We start from the raw sequence: 16,379 nt of genomic DNA on the forward strand, positions 1-16,379 counted from the left end.
CTGGGTAAAATTCAATACAAATAATCTGCAAAAGTTTTATATAAGCAAGAGCTTTTTACCTCTCTTAAAATATAGTGGTAATATAATTCCCTTTCAATGAAAATATATGGGTTTATTTTTACTTAGTAAATTAATACTATAGTAAAATAAAACTTTCATGATTAAATATTAAACATTGTACACTAGGACTTCTTATAATAGTAAACATAAAAGTGCACAGAGTAAACAATAAATACAATTTTAGCTAATATTAAAGAAAGATAGTAGACAATACAAACAATATGAATTTATATATTATCTTTGGTGGAAAATACAATTATATAATAAAATTTATTTTTATTTGTACAGAGAATAATAATTTTTTCCAATAATTCTGCTATGAATCATTATATAATCACGTACGATAGACAATTATCGGACATCTGCAATTATTGGACGTCGCAGCATTTTAGAGCTGAAAGAAAAAAAACCGGACACATGGTTTTCACACACTACACATCTCTCTACATTTAATCCCAAGGGATGGTTTTGTAATTACTACTAGTTTGTGAAAAAATTAAAATTTTATCTCTTACATTACAATACCTGTGCTTTTACATTGCCGCTGCCATTGATTGTTTACCCACGATAAATAGGAATATATGTTTTCCATATACTTCAGACATTCCTGAATTAACACTGAAAAGGTTTCTTGATTCCACTGGTTAGTGAAAAAATAATTGATTACAGCTTACATTACAACACCTATGTATTCACGCAATCGCCATCATTGTTTACCAGTGTGGTTTTTTATTTTAAACTGTAGTCCATATAGGTGTTGTAATAATGAAATTTATTTAAATAACTATATTGCAATTGTAAGGAATTTTTAATGCTTATATTTCATGTTTGTTGTTTTAATAGAAAAAGTAAATGTATTACAAAATATTTGTTTTGTTACATTGCATTTAAAGTATGTATTATTTTGAGTCAAGTTGTAACAAACGAGTCTAATGGGAGCCTAAAATTTGAATGGAATTGTTAACGTCGTTCATTTTCTGTGAGGAATACATGCTGTGCACTGAAGTAGCTGACATTGAATTTTTCAGTCTTTCCAGGGAATTCTTTGATTACAGCCATCAAATATTCTGTGTTTGTTATAGCTGGTATTTCATGTATCCAAGTTTATCCCTGGATCCTGAAGGCTTGATCCTGATGGCATGATCCTGATAGCAAGATCCTGTTGGCTTGATCCTGTGGAACATGCTTGCTGTTTTAATTCAGTACGTCGAAAGGTCCTGATGGCTTGATCCTGTGGTACAAAATGCTTGCTGTTTTAGTTCAGAACGTCGAAAGATCCTGAAGGCACGATCCTGTGGTACATGATGCTTGCATTAGTTCAGTACGTCGGAAGATCCTGCACATAAAAGAAATTGCGAAATAAGAAAGAATTAATATTACAAATTGAAAAAAAAAACCTTTTTATTCAATTTAAAATCATAATTCATTATTATATGACAAATTTTTTTGATGTACAGGATCTTCCAACATACTAAATTAAAATAGCAAACATCATGTACTACAGGATCAAGCCAACAGGATCAGGCTTTCAAGATCCACGGATAAACCTCAATATGATAAACGGAAGAATTAGCACATTTTTAATTCTTCATAGTTGACTACAGTTGTGCTAATCAAAGAGGCGGCAGTGCAAAAACATAGGTATTGTAATATCAGCTTTAAACAGTTATTCTTCACCAGGGCCGCAACTGGGGGGGGGGGGGGGGGGGGCAAGCGGGACATACGCCCCGGGCGCAAAGCTGTGGGGGCGCCGAAATCGCTTGCATTGTAATTTTAAAGAAAAAAGGAAAAGAAAAAAGAATAAAATGCTTGACGAATGCTGCGAAGATGAAATTTCCAACTTAGAGCACGATCTGTTTCGAATAGCTTTGTTAGAGATCATTGATGGAATAGCGAATGGCTTAAAATCCCAGTTTCAGGCTTTTCAAGCAATTAATGACAAGTTTAGCTTTTTAAATGGGAATAACATCTACAAAATGGAAGTTAAAGATTTGAAGACTGCAGCCAAATGGTTGTCTGAAACATACAAAGATGACATCAATGGAGAAGAAATAATTCAAGAAATGGAATGTTTTCACCATCACGCCTTGGTAGTTGATGACACTATGAAAACAGCATCTGCAACGACCCTCTTGAAGCTCATTCACGAACACAGACTTGAAGAAGAATATCCAAACCTGACCACAGCCCTTAAGATATTTCTTACTCTCCTGCAACAGTTTCTTCAGGCGAAAGAGTTACAGCAAAATGAAAATTGTAAAAAATTATTTAAGAAATAGTATGAGGCAAGACAGACTGTCGAATTTGAGCATTATTTCCATAGAACACAAGAGAGCATCCTCTATTTGCTATGATATCATCAAAATCTTTGATGCAAAAAGGTCTCGCAAGTTGAATTTGAATCTTTAAAAAACATTTATGACGACAATTTAATGAACAAGTCTAGTGATTATACGGACTACTTTATGGACATAGTGGGTTCATGCATGGAAGTTACAGTAGCACAGAAACTGTTACATGTAGGTATGAAAAATGCTTAAATAGCACCATTTTTCCCGTGGGAGGGCCCCTGGACCCCGCTTATTATTTTATGTGCAAAAAAAGAGGGGAGGGGTGCATGAATCCATTCATGCCCCGGGTGCCATAGACTAGTTGCAACCCTGTTCTTCACGAACCAGTAGGAATTACGAAACAATGTTTTCAGGGTAAATTTAAGGACATCTCTGATACTTGAAAAACATTTCAGTTCTCATTTCAATTAGTTTTTGTTCCATGAAGCAGCAACGTCCGATGCTGGTATAGTAATGTAAGCTAATTAACTATTCTTTTTCACAAACTAGTAGTACTTAGGAAAACATCCCTTCAGGGTAAATTTATGGATGTGTGTAGTGTACGTAAAACATGTTTTCAGATTTTTCTTTCCGTTTTAAAAAGCAGCGACATTCAATAATTACCGAGAATTCAACAAGAACCAAAGTAAAAAATATAACAATCTTTATATTGCATTAGCTAGTATTAAAGTCCTTGTATGCTAGTAGGTAACATAATCTGTACATGTCCAAAGACTGCCACAAATCGAGATATGTATATGCTTGCACAACAGAGGCTTGTGTGCACTGGGCTATTATCAGCAGATCTCAACAAACAGGCCAACTCTCTTGCATTGCTGACAGGCAATGTGGTCAGGCCCAACTTCATGTCATGAATGATCACATACATTTATCTGGCATTTATCCATGAAATAATTACCCAAAATTGTTAAACACTACCCTCAATTGCAAAGGATGTGGCTGTAACATATAAAATCACACTCCTGGCAAGATGTGAGTACTATTTGTATGCACAACTACTGTGCCAATGCCAACGAGGTCCCTGGATACGAAACTAACACGTTCATTGCTGAATGAATCACAGAATAATCTGAACTAGCAGATGCCCAAAGCAGCAGCATGCCTGAGGTAATTGTACATGAGTATGTCAGTCATTGCCACTGTAACCATTATGAAAAAAAGTTATCATGTAATTAAAAAAGTGCTTGGTTGATTAAATCCCAAAAAAACATACGTCAGGAAAATTAATTACATGCTTAAACATTATACGTCTCTCAAAAATAGCTAAACTGGAAGCATTTTTGAAGAAAACATGATCAATTAAATTAGTTCTTTTCCCAAATTATTAAACCTTTCAATCAATATTTATTATATGTTTATAATTAAAGATGATGCATAGTTAGGTTTACTGGTATGATGTAAATAATAGCTGTTTATTCTTTTAATAAGTATTTGTGTGTCAGCAATTTATTTTGGTGTTCATATATCTATTAGTTAATTTTTAAAAGTATTTTTTAGATGATTTGCTTACATAAAAGCCCTTAATGTAATTCATTTTTAACCATTTCAGCATGCAGGTTAGGTTAAGAGGTAGCTGAATGTAAGTTTCTTGTATTGTTGATTGTATTTTGAAAGTTTGTGTTAGTTTCATCATACATACCATGTAAGAGTTGCTGCTAAGAGAAACAGGTGATGCCATGAAGTGCAAGATAAACAGAAACTGTAGTACCCCACCCAGCATTAAGGACAAATGTATCAGAATTAGAAAAGAGACACAGAGGTTGGAAATATGAACGTGGATGGAGGTAGTCACATCATCCAGTAGTCATGTGTTCAGTGCTGAAAACCGCAGTTGGGTGATGGCTCAAAAATAAATTTTAATACTAATTGAAGCAAATTTTGTGTCTTGTGTTGCAGACAAAAGCTAATCAAGGAACTTTTTATTTAGATTTCATTGACCAGTGGTCAGTTTGAGCCCAAGAGACAAACGTGGGTCATTTCGTAATTGTTAAGAGGTTGGTGTCCTTTGGCTGTACTGTGCATGATAAAAGATCTCAGGATTTAATTTTGGTAATAAATAACTTTTTTTGTTGGATATTTATGTACCATTTCAAACATAATTGTTTTAGAAGTAGAGAACTTTCTTGTGATATTTAGGTGAATAATCTGGACAGTGTATTTCATTAGTCAGAAGATGACCACCATTGTGCTTTGTTACTTTTCAGGGAAGGAGAATGAAAAACAGTTTAATCCAATATGTGTCTTGACAGACAAGGATCATTCACAGTAATTTTATTTAACTTAAAAAACTTTGTTAAGTATCTAACAGTCAGACCAATTAGAGCTAACTGGAGTTCTGTTATAATGTAAACATATAATGTCATTATTAACAAAAGAACATTTCTTTAGTGTAGATATTTTAACCTATGTTCTAATATCAGGGGTTGATGAAACAGTACCACTACAAGTCTGTTACACTTCCTCCAAAATTAATGCTGAGTAGTGACACAACTGTCTTTTTGTCAAATATTTTTAAAGAAAACATGATTTACAATTTCCTTAGTTCTGATTAAACAATTTCACTTTAGCTGCAAGATTACAGTGGCACGATTTTCCCCACATAAGCCAGTATTGTTAAATCACCTTATTCACAAATACAACCTGTATACCAATCAACACAAACAAATTTTATGAAAACCTCAAGATTTTACTTCACAATCAGAGATGATGTTGCACTATTTTGGATAACAAAATTTTCAAAAAATTGTTAGGAGTGTCAAAATTTTTAATTTATCAACAAATATTCTTGTTCTTATTTAATTTATATAAGTCAAACTCACATTTAAATATAACAATCTTAATGATACTAAACAATAGTTTAATGTCTGGTTTAAAAAAATTTTATTAATGCTTTAGGAAAAAAATAAAAACATGTAAAAACTTAACAAATCTAGACAATATTTCTGAATATGTACATTATAATTAATCATGAGTACATTTAAAAAGTGAATTTTAGATGCCAAAATATTGATTGAAAATAAGAGATGAAAGTTTTAATTCTACATGTGTATTCAAATGTGTATCTTTGGAAAATCAACAAACTGGCAGTGAATACATCTGAAAATCAATTTATGATTTCTCATTTGTGCTCACTGCAATTTTGTTGTTCTTCCCGTTTCTGATGCTATCTTCTCCAGCTGTTTATTTATATAAGGCAGAGAAATAATGAAATCTGTGATTTCTATTTCATGACAGACTGCAATTACAATTCATATTTGGTACAATTAAGTTTCATTGCCAGTGTCCAGTTAGCAGCTTTGTAAAGCAGATAAATGTCAGTAATGAAAATTGTTTGTATGAATGATTAAGAAATACCATGTTTTAGCGCACTCGCATAATCATCACATTGTTATTTGAGGGCATAAAAATTAAGAAAACCAAATTCTCGCATACAAATTGCATGATGGTTTTGGTCCCACTGTTAGATTCTGAAAGCTTTGTAGGCAGTAAACATTATTTGCCAAAGATCACAGAACAATGCACTGTGCGACTGCAATCAATTTTTAAGGCGGGATGTAGCTATTATGAAAAAATACTGTAATTACAGCACACGCTTCAAATTGTTCATGTTGAACAACATGGAAACACAACAGCTAGCCATAAATTTTCAGTTAATGAAAAATTAGTGAGAAATTGGAGGAAACAAAAAACAAAACAAGTATAACCCATGTTGGACACAACTTTTCATGGACCAAAGCAACTGGAGTTTCCGGAAGTCAATCCAAATGTGCTCGGAAAACGTGCATGAACCTAGAAATAACGCTTGTGCATGCTTCAGGGAAGGCCCGGGAATAGCAAGATAAAACAATATTAAGTCCGTTCAATACATCTGTAGGCTGGGTTGAGAGATTCATACAATACAAACAAAAATTTGAGTGTACTTAGAACTACAGAGTGTTAAAAACATCTTGCAGTTTACACTGACAAAATTGTGATAAACCACAGATTCATAATCCAAAAGCTTTTTTAAATTGGCAATGCAGACTAGACAGACACCTATCTATTTTAATGTGATAAGAAACACTATAATTCGCAATAAAAATGCAGAAAGTGTTTCAGTAAAAACCAATATAACACAGGGTGTCTACTGAGTTACAAAAATAAAAATTAGTGACTTTTTCATGATAATTTCTACTAAAGTGTGACCACGAAACTTGTCAAAACGGTATAATTTTTAAATGTTATAAAATTAATCTTGAAAAAAAGGGCTAAGGCCAAAGGTTGTCACATAACCAATTTTATCCTTCTGCATTTTGAATTTTTGTGCTATAACACTGTCTGGGAACATTATGGGGAACAAAAATACTAGTAGCGCATGAACCTCTGTCAGATGTGTGTGTCATTACCTTATTAAGTGACCACAATATTTCTGCTTTCCACACATTCTCATCAACACAATATTTATTTAAAGAACCTGGGAAATGTTGTGACTTTGAATTTGAAGGAGTTGAACATTCAGTAAATGATTTATCAATAGTAGTCATGGTTCCTGAACTACTTGAAGTGGAAGGTGTAGTATCTTTTTCCTGACCCAAATATGTGAGCTTGTCAACCTTCAAAAAACTTAAGAGTTGATTGTTTACTTTGTAGTATGGCAGAAGACAACTCCAGATGTTTTTTCCTGCTTCATGAACCTTCACAGATGACAAACCACTGTGACTTACATCAAACTTCGATTTACAGAGTGTGCAAAATGCCTTGTACTAGTCATCTTTAACAGGACGCAACCACTTTGAAAACCTATCATTTTCATCTGAGAGCCAATATTCTTTAAAAAACATTTGCCATGCATTTTCTTTTTCTTAGTTACTTTTCATTCAATTAACACTAAAAATAAAATTATTAGCATGTAGTTGCAGTAAAAGCATGCAAAAATATACAAAGTTAACAAATTAAGGTTAGTTTGAAACTTAATTGAATAAAATTAATTAGATCTGCATTCCCTCATGCCATTTTTTCGTCGGACTTTAAGCGCTAAAACACGTTAACATTTGTTGGCAAACATTTTCAGCATATTATATCATAGAAAATATTACAATTCCATTCCGTAGCACTTTAACCTCTTCGACAATGATTTCAGTTGGAAAATAAAATGTGGCGGCAATTTACGGATTTTTTTGTAATTTGTAAACATAGTCGCTAAAAAAACCAAAACACGAAAATACATCACACATTATGTGCGCAAATTTTTGGCTTTCTTTTATCCTAGCCAAACATAAATTTACGTTTCGTACACACAAGCAAGCAGTAAACAAACGAACTCAACGCTATAATTTCGATTATGAACGCTCGCCATTTGGCTAACAATTTATTGATATGGACGTGGGTCGCACGCATTGACGCCTTGACAGCTACAATCGATTATGTGCGATCGTTGTGCGCTCTGTAGAGTAAGAATGAAACTGACTACGCCGTGGCCGCCACGGAACGAATACCACTTTTTTTTTAGCGTGTAAGGTACGAGAATTGAATAAATTACGTTTTCACAGCATTCTAATGGACTTTTTTTTTTAAATAAAGAAGAGCAAATCGCTATTATTAAAATTTTCTCTGCATTATATGTGAAAATTATGACGTTGCACGTAGGAGAATAGAAGCTGTAAGAGACATTTTGAATGGGATTTTAAAGCAAACGTCTTATGGCGAAAATGGCACGACTGGCCTAGTTAAACACGGGAAAATGTAATGTGCAGGAATATCTTATGTGATGATTTTCCTGAAAATGCAAGCTGCCAAAAGCACAAAAAATATGGTATTTACAAGATCAGTGCACAAAATTCACATTAGCCTTGTAATTAATATTTTCGTGACTTTTACCAAAATATACTTAAAAATGGTGACTTTTTCGTGACTTTCGTGACCTAGTAGACACCCTGTAAGACTATAATTTGTAATAAAAATGCAGAAAGCATTTCAGTAAGAACATGGGAAACAAGAAGTCGTGATGCACAGCAATGTGGGCAATAACAGCAGATATTTTTAATGTAAAACATTGCCAATAGGGCTGGGCGATTCCACAGATTTCATTTCAATTCGATTCCGATCCAAATTACTGTAAAAAAATTGAAATTTAAATTTTGATTCGATTCCTTAATTCTAGAACAAATGCATAAGGTACAAAAGTGTAAAAAAGTTAATAACAATGTAGGCAAACATTCTTTAATCTTCAGATATATATTTCTTAACCAATATTACAAACAAATGATATTACTTACCCTAATTTCTTACATATTTGAAGATAAATGCCCTTTAAACTGGTACTTGGAAATAATGTACATTACTCAAAAGCATACATATTATTTTCTATAAATAAACAGAATAAGAAATCAATTATTCCACTTTTATTGACACTATCAGTTTTATTGCTAATTAGCATTTATGTTTTCATGTAAAAACAATAACTATTCAACATCTGGCGAGAGTCATTGCCTTCGAGATGTTACAATGTTTCCAGCAGCAGAAAACAAACGTTCACTGGGAACTGATGTTGCAGGAATGCATAGGAATCTCCTGGCAGCAGCTGACAAATATTTGTATAGTCTTGTTTTCTCTCCACCAGTCGTATGTGTTAATATGTCTTTCTCTCTCAACAGGTTCATTGAGGTATCTTGATATCTCATGCTCCACCGGATAACTGAATGCTTCAACGAAACAAGATTCATTCTTGGCACATTGTTCCTCGAAAATTGCTCCAAATATTTACAGATGACCCAGCCTGACATTCAATTTGTCCTGTCTGTACGCCAATGCACTCGGCAGGCACATTAACATTCTTATGAAAATGAATAATACGCTTTATAAAAGCAATTGCCTTTTATCGTTCGTGAGCTTCAAGTAGAACTGCTTTAAACCTGGGGTCAAGAATCATGCCTGCGACATATTCTTCCGTCAGTTTAATATGTGTAAACCTTGATAACATAGCCTTCGACAGATTCCTGGCAAAAAAAATTCCATCTCCCAACTCTGCTTTTGATACAAAACAATGTAGCATATTTCTTATACCATATATGATGGGTATAATCATTGAAATTGTTGGGAAATTCTGGCTACAGAATTCTAGAGTTGCACGATTTAGAGGTTCAAGGACCTTAACTACACCTTCAGCTAGTTTCCATTCATTTAAATTCAAATTGTCAATGGATCCAGATGATGCAGTTTCTGCTGAAATTGTTTCTTTTTGTTCAGCAAGTCTCTGCAACATGGAAAATTCACTATTCCAGCGAGTTTCAACTTCTTGAATTAACTCGTGTTCAGATTTTTTCATTAAAACTTGAAGATCGTGGAGTCGTTGACGGGCTTTTGTGCTGCGTCTGTAGTGCCCAACAATTGCATGAGCTTTCTTGCAAAGAGTCTCAATTCCAGGAATTTCTTTCTTTGCATCATTGATTGCCAGTTGTAATGTATGACCCAGACAACTGAAGGCAGTCCAAGGGGTCTTTGACAATGCCAACTTGATGTTTCTGGCATTGTCAGACACAACATATACTGGTAGCGAGTTTGGAATGTTAACATTCCAGTTAAGGTATGTGCAATTGCAGTTCCAGTGTGTTCGCCTGTGAAGGGAGAATTTCCCAGCATCAAATGTGAAGGTACAAAATTTTCATCAAGGTAGTGAGCTGTTAATGATAAGAAAGAATCATTACTTCGTGAAGTCCACATGTCTGTGGTTAAAGCTATGGCATTTACTCCGTTGTCAATGTCTGTTGCCAGTTTTGTTTTTATTCTTTCAAGATGATGTTCATAAAGATCTGGAATCACACACCTTGCAAATGTTCTACAGTCAGGCAACCTATATTTTGGTTCGACCAGTGACATGAGGTCTCTAAAACCTGCATCTTGGACCATGCTGAAAGGTTGAAGATCTGTTGCCAACATTTTGCCTAGGTATTGCATTAGTAATGGAAACTGCTCTGGGATGATCATTAGCATTTTTCTTGCCTAGATAATGCAGTTTGCAATGTCTGCTGGACAATTTTATGTTTGGGTACAGATGAAGATGAAAGTACCACAGATTTCATTTGAGATTGCAATTTTAAAAATTCTGAATATACGTCTGTGTGTTTTGCGAGATGTTTCGCCATGCTGGTTGTGCTCCCGTGAACTTGTTTAAGTTTGTTGCCGCATGTTTGCATTTTGAATGAGTTTCGGACACTTTTTCGTAAAATTTCCAAATTGCACTTCAAGGTTTAAATACACCTTTCACGTTTTCACTCATTTCTGCAATCAAAACAAAGATTGTTTTCACGCTAGAAACTCAACACGGTATTGTACATGTTAAAAGAAAAAAAAACATAATGGGTCATTTCTCATTGCTACAGAACTATCACACTTGCATTTTCCATTAATGTCGCCGTCGATATGCGTGATACTGCAGTTGAGGAATATATGTAAAGACAAAGAACACAATTACCACATATGTAGCTATCAAACTTACGTCCTTAAAATACATAAACAAAATACACGGTACCGGATCCCCGAAACAAAAAAAAAGTGGTTATCACAGATAAAGTGCAACGACTACTGTTGTATGCACAGCTTTGATGTCGGACGTTTTTTATGTCCAAGCCACGGTACTAAAGTCTGCCACCATTAGCGCTTAAGTTGCAGGCACTCAATTCGGAAGCCATTTTGTGGGATGTGTTGCATGCACATCGGTATTCTATCTATGAAGCTAATGTACTTAGAGCTTATTTATTTACTGCTTTCAGTGATCGAGGTTATAATCACATCCCAGAAATGAAAACGTATTTTACAATTGTTTCGAGGACTTTCCAATTGCATAATAATGTGTATGTCGGCAGTTTATAGTAAAAAGAATTTTTCCTATTTTGAACAAAATGAGTGTTGTTATTTACAGGATGAGAGTTAAAAGTGCATTATGTATCATGATTGTTAGGCAGTACCAAAGTTCGTAGTACATAGGAAGAACGTTGCTAAATGGAATATTCGTTGAGGTTTTACGTACATACATAGTTATATTCCACACCTTTATGTGCAAAATAAACTGAATGTTGGGAAATTGTCACCATGCAAATGACCTAGCCAAAATTTGAATTTTTCGAATCTTAATTTAAACGAAAGATACGATTTCAATTATTTATGGAATCGAATCGAAACCGTAATTTTCGATTAATTGCCCAGCCCTAATTGCCAATGGAGATTATTTCTGTGTGGAATACTTGTACTTGTTCAAGAGAAAGGGTGGATGTACAAAAAGTTAATGTTGGACTGGGTGGTGTGTGTGGAATCATCTGGAAGCATTATAGAAACTGCCATCTTTATGAGGTTATCTTGTTGAGCTCATGAATAAAATAATCAAAGAAGGAAAAACTGAGGTGGCCAGGTGGCCTGATGTCAGTCAGTTTTACAACCACTTGAAATGGGCATGAACAAGCCTTACAAAGACAATTTACACAGTTATATGCAGAATGGATGTTGACTGGCGAACATGCGCAAACTCTCACGTGAACACTGAAAAGGCAGTCATTGGAAATAGTGTGAGAGTGGATAATTGCAAGCTGGAACCAAATGTTTTTGAACTTGTAATCAATAGCTTCAAGAAAACAGGTATCTCTAATGCTATTGATTGGAATTCAGATCATCGCATCTGACAATGAGGTGGCAACTGACAATTATGACAACCTCAGTGGAAGCAACTTTTCATCAAGTATGGAAATAAGTAATGCAAAGTAAGTCTGGTGACTTAAATTATTAATATACCATCACTGTATTTTATTTAAAATAGTGATGGGATTTTCGATACTTCGATACCTCGATACCTTCGATACTTGACGGTATCGCAAAGAATCGAGTATCGAAACTGTAAGTTCGATACATTTTTTCGATACCGGAATGCTTGTTCATTTTTATTGAATTAAGTTTTCAGTCGCCATCGTACAAAATACAACTACAGTAATACCTCGATGATACAATCCTGTTTCTACATTTTCCCGTGTCATACGCAGATTAATTTTGGTCCCGCCGAAAGTACTATATTTACAATGGTTTACTTTCCCGGAACATACACTTATAAAATCCGTATAATTTCCCGTTTCATACGTTTTTATAAAGCGGAAAAGTCCAAAAATGCACAAATTATTTGTTAATATTCCTCCTGATAAACTACGTTTTAATGCTTTTATTTTGAAAAACGTTCATTGTTTACCTTTGCAAACTTAAGAAAATAACTTTATCATATGGATAGTATCAGGAAGACTGTGCACTTCGCTAGTAGCATCAAGCGAGACCAGTGGAGCAAACTAGCAATGATTATGAAAATGGTGCACGCGCTTTACCAAGGCACAGATCTCATATTTTGTGCATTCATTAATCTTTGAACTGAATGTACCCGTTTGTTATTGTTTTCTTATGATCGGATTGTTTTGTAATTTATGTTTCTCAAGTTAAAATTTTATTGAAAATTGTTCTGTTGCATAAAGTTGTTTATAAAATGAAACAAACAAGCAAAAATTTCTGATTTTCTTTTTACAATAGCCTAAATTTTTTTTATTTCTAATTTAGGCTTGGTGACTTTCCCCCCCCCCCTCCAAGAAAGGACTTCTTAACATTTTGTAAGGCCACTGTTTCTCATTTTGTATTTCACTTCTGTTTTTTATATTGATTTTTATACTCAAGTCTTTAAAGTTGTTTGCAGTTTGTATTTTTGTAATAAAGAGGGAATTTATATAGTTTAAAAATAATTTATGTTATTTGTAAAAATTATTACTTAATAGGAAAATATTTTTACCTGGAGTATCGAACTGGAAAAACAATATAGAATCGAGTATCGAAAATGTGGTATCGTCCCACCTCTAATTCAAAATACTTATAATATAAATTTAATAATTTTTGTTTTCTCTCTTGTAGATTACACTGGAAAAAAGGCTCGTGAATGACCATGTATGCATAATCAAAGATTTTTTTAACAAATTATTAAATGGTTAATTTATATTGCTTGGCATGCTTTTGTATACTATGCCTTTTAATTAAATGTACTTTCCATAAAACATATTTTTCTTGTTAGGAAAAACCTAACAAAAATGCTTTTCTTGCATTAAAATTGCACCCCTACTTTTAAAAAAATGATTATAGCATAAAATGTGATAAAAAACAGTAATGTATGTTTCTGTGATGTAAAAAAAGCCATGGATTGTGTAGACCCTAAATATCATGTAAAAAAACTTGTCTTCAAATGCAACTAGTTGGATACCCTGCATGATTGAATTGAGTTCCCCTGTTAATTTAAAATAGTGAACAGTTGAGGTTTTCAATAATCTAGGCCACCTTTCATAGATGGGATGGTTTTAAGAAGGAAAAAAATAAGCTTTTTTGTATACTATATTCTTTTGAGTTTATTCAATTAGCTTATGAAATACACTTCACTTCCCAATGAAAATAAATCTTAAAGAACTGACACTGCAGTAATACTCAAGCATACAATATGAAAAAAAGAAAAACTATCTTATCCAGATGTGCTAAAACAATAAAGTTGTATGTCTTCTTATCTACCAGTGAAACAACTTATAAACCAAGTGAGCACAAAATCAGAGTAGCTTAAACCAGCATTGCAATATGTTCTGGCACTAAACATCTGCTCACATAATAGAAAAAAACATTATTGAACCTTTTTAACTGGGTCATTCCATGTGAAATCACCCAAATTTAAATTATCGGGTTGCATTACTATTTTATTAAATTTTACACCATCGCACGTGCTATCCCAGCAAACAAAGCAGCAGCAAGCTGCGCTTACTCTATAGCGGCGGTTTTGGAAAATATTGCTAATGGTTATAAGACCAAATGGGTTGCATTTATTTATTATTCGATGTGTATGATATTTAAATATTACAGTAGGCGCCTATTTAAATGAGGCGAGGGGGTTCACGTGCGAGTGTGCTCTAATGCAATAACCGCCACTGATTACACTACTAAGCTTTTGGAAACTTATATAATTTATTTGGATCATAAGTATATAGCAAAAATCTGCAATTGTATATATTTAATGGGAAAGCAAACAAGTGAATTTCTGTACACCTTTGAGAGCCTATAGCTAAGAAACCACAGTAAACCACAAAATGAAACTTGTAGGTTTTGTTGAGTACCAGTAGAGGTATGTCAGCCCAAAACCTGTAATTTTTGGCAGGTCCCCCCCCCCCCTTCCCAACAGTTATTTGACCTTGAAATTTTGATTTTTGTGAAATGTTGCAACTTTAACATAAACAAACGCAACAAGGGCTTACAATCCAGTCTTTGCTTCTACATGGATGTGACCCCTATTAGTCATAGTTCTTGAAGAAAAATTGCCAGTCAGTGGTTCATATCCCTTCACCATCAGTACGACCTTGAATTTGGTCATTTTGCTCATTTTTTGGCACACTTTTAAGTCCCATTTTCCCCTAGTACCTTAAATGCTTGTTTGCATGTATATACCTTACATGATACCCCAGAATGTTTTAATTGTAATAGACAAAGTACAGCATTACTTTTCCGAAACCCTAAAATACACACATTTTCATACGTCTCCGTGTAGAAAAATTAAGCCTAATTTCAATATGGCTGCCCATAAAAAATTTAAAAAATTTGTTTTGTACTGTTCAATAGTTGGTACATCTATGGTATAAAATTAAAAATTAAATTAAATAGTCATGCAACCGCACTTAGGTGATTTCACAATGAATTACCCAACTGTCAACTTCTATTACATATTATTGAGATGTTTCTTCGAACATTATGCTGATATTTCAAATTATAAAAGATTAAAAAAAAATGTTGTAACCACAATAGAAAGAAAAAATAACAATAAATGATAACCATTAAAAGAATTAATTTAATAAGTACAGTAAGTCCTCTATTTACGTCGTACCGATTTACGTCGTTTCGGATTAACGTCGCTAATGTTTGAGTACTCATGTTTCAATTTGTTGTCGCCGATTCACAATAACGTCGTTTACAATGACCGTAAATCTTTATTTTAACCAAAACACCGTATATAATTTGTTTATAATTCTTTGTTTCCTTCGGTAGTTAATTTATGCTATGTAGCGTAAGCTACACGTTCACCGCCTTATCTTATCATACATCATGAGGGACGCTTCCTGCTTTTACGTACAGTATGTACTATATATCTGTTTTTATATTTCAATCAATAAAGGTAATAAAGCAGCTGGTTAAATAACCATTCTATAAAGCTGAGAAGTACTAGTTGGACTTGTTTCCCACGCTGTCAGTTGTCATTTGCTGATAAAATTGCCCGTTGTCACGTCTGTATGCCAGCGCTTCCGGCCGACCTTGGGCCGTGGTCGGCCGGTGGCATGAAACATGGCTCATTTTGCGTCGTTTCTATTTACGTCGCGGTTTTCAGGAACGTAACCCCGACGTAAACCGAGGACTTACTGTAAGAGCATCTTTAGACGTATCAATAACTGGACTGTATCATAAGTTCTTTAAGTGATAAAATTACATAATTTATGATAAAAACCAACACCTGCAGGAGTGATTAGTAACCCATATACTGCACCAATTGTTAGCCAAAACAATAGTTCCTTCATTAGTATTTCAATAAATCCCTACAAAGGTGCAGACACAAAACTTGAAAACATAAATCATGAGAAAACACTTGGCACAAAAACAAATATTTTAAACAATAACTAAACCAAAGTTGGGGAAATAACAGCCTTTATTATACTTTGATTACATTAATATTTTAATTGTACTCATAGAATAGTTATTGCCAAAGGAGTTAAAGAAGCATATACAAAACCTATAAAGAACAGGAACTGAGTGCTATTCCAACAAAAATAAAATTTAACTCTACATCAAATTATTTATCAGTGCTTATTTAGTTTACCAATCACTGTATTTTTAAAATCTTGTATCTGAATCACTAAACAGGAAGATCCCAGTCATAGTTACAACAGTAAATAATACTCA

The 16,379-nt window shown here is 33.7% G+C and overlaps 1 protein-coding gene across 21 annotated transcripts in view; it reads right to left on the bottom strand.

The window, feature by feature from the left end:
* Positions 1 to 16,379, bottom strand: part of LOC134546323 (bromodomain-containing protein 3-like) — a 363,730-nt gene that overhangs the window by 333,096 nt on the left and 14,255 nt on the right. The window lies entirely within an intron of this gene.

This window comes from Bacillus rossius, chromosome 1 (assembly GCF_032445375.1).
Source record: "Bacillus rossius redtenbacheri isolate Brsri chromosome 1, Brsri_v3, whole genome shotgun sequence".
NCBI classification, from domain to species: Eukaryota; Metazoa; Arthropoda; class Insecta; order Phasmatodea; family Bacillidae; genus Bacillus; species Bacillus rossius.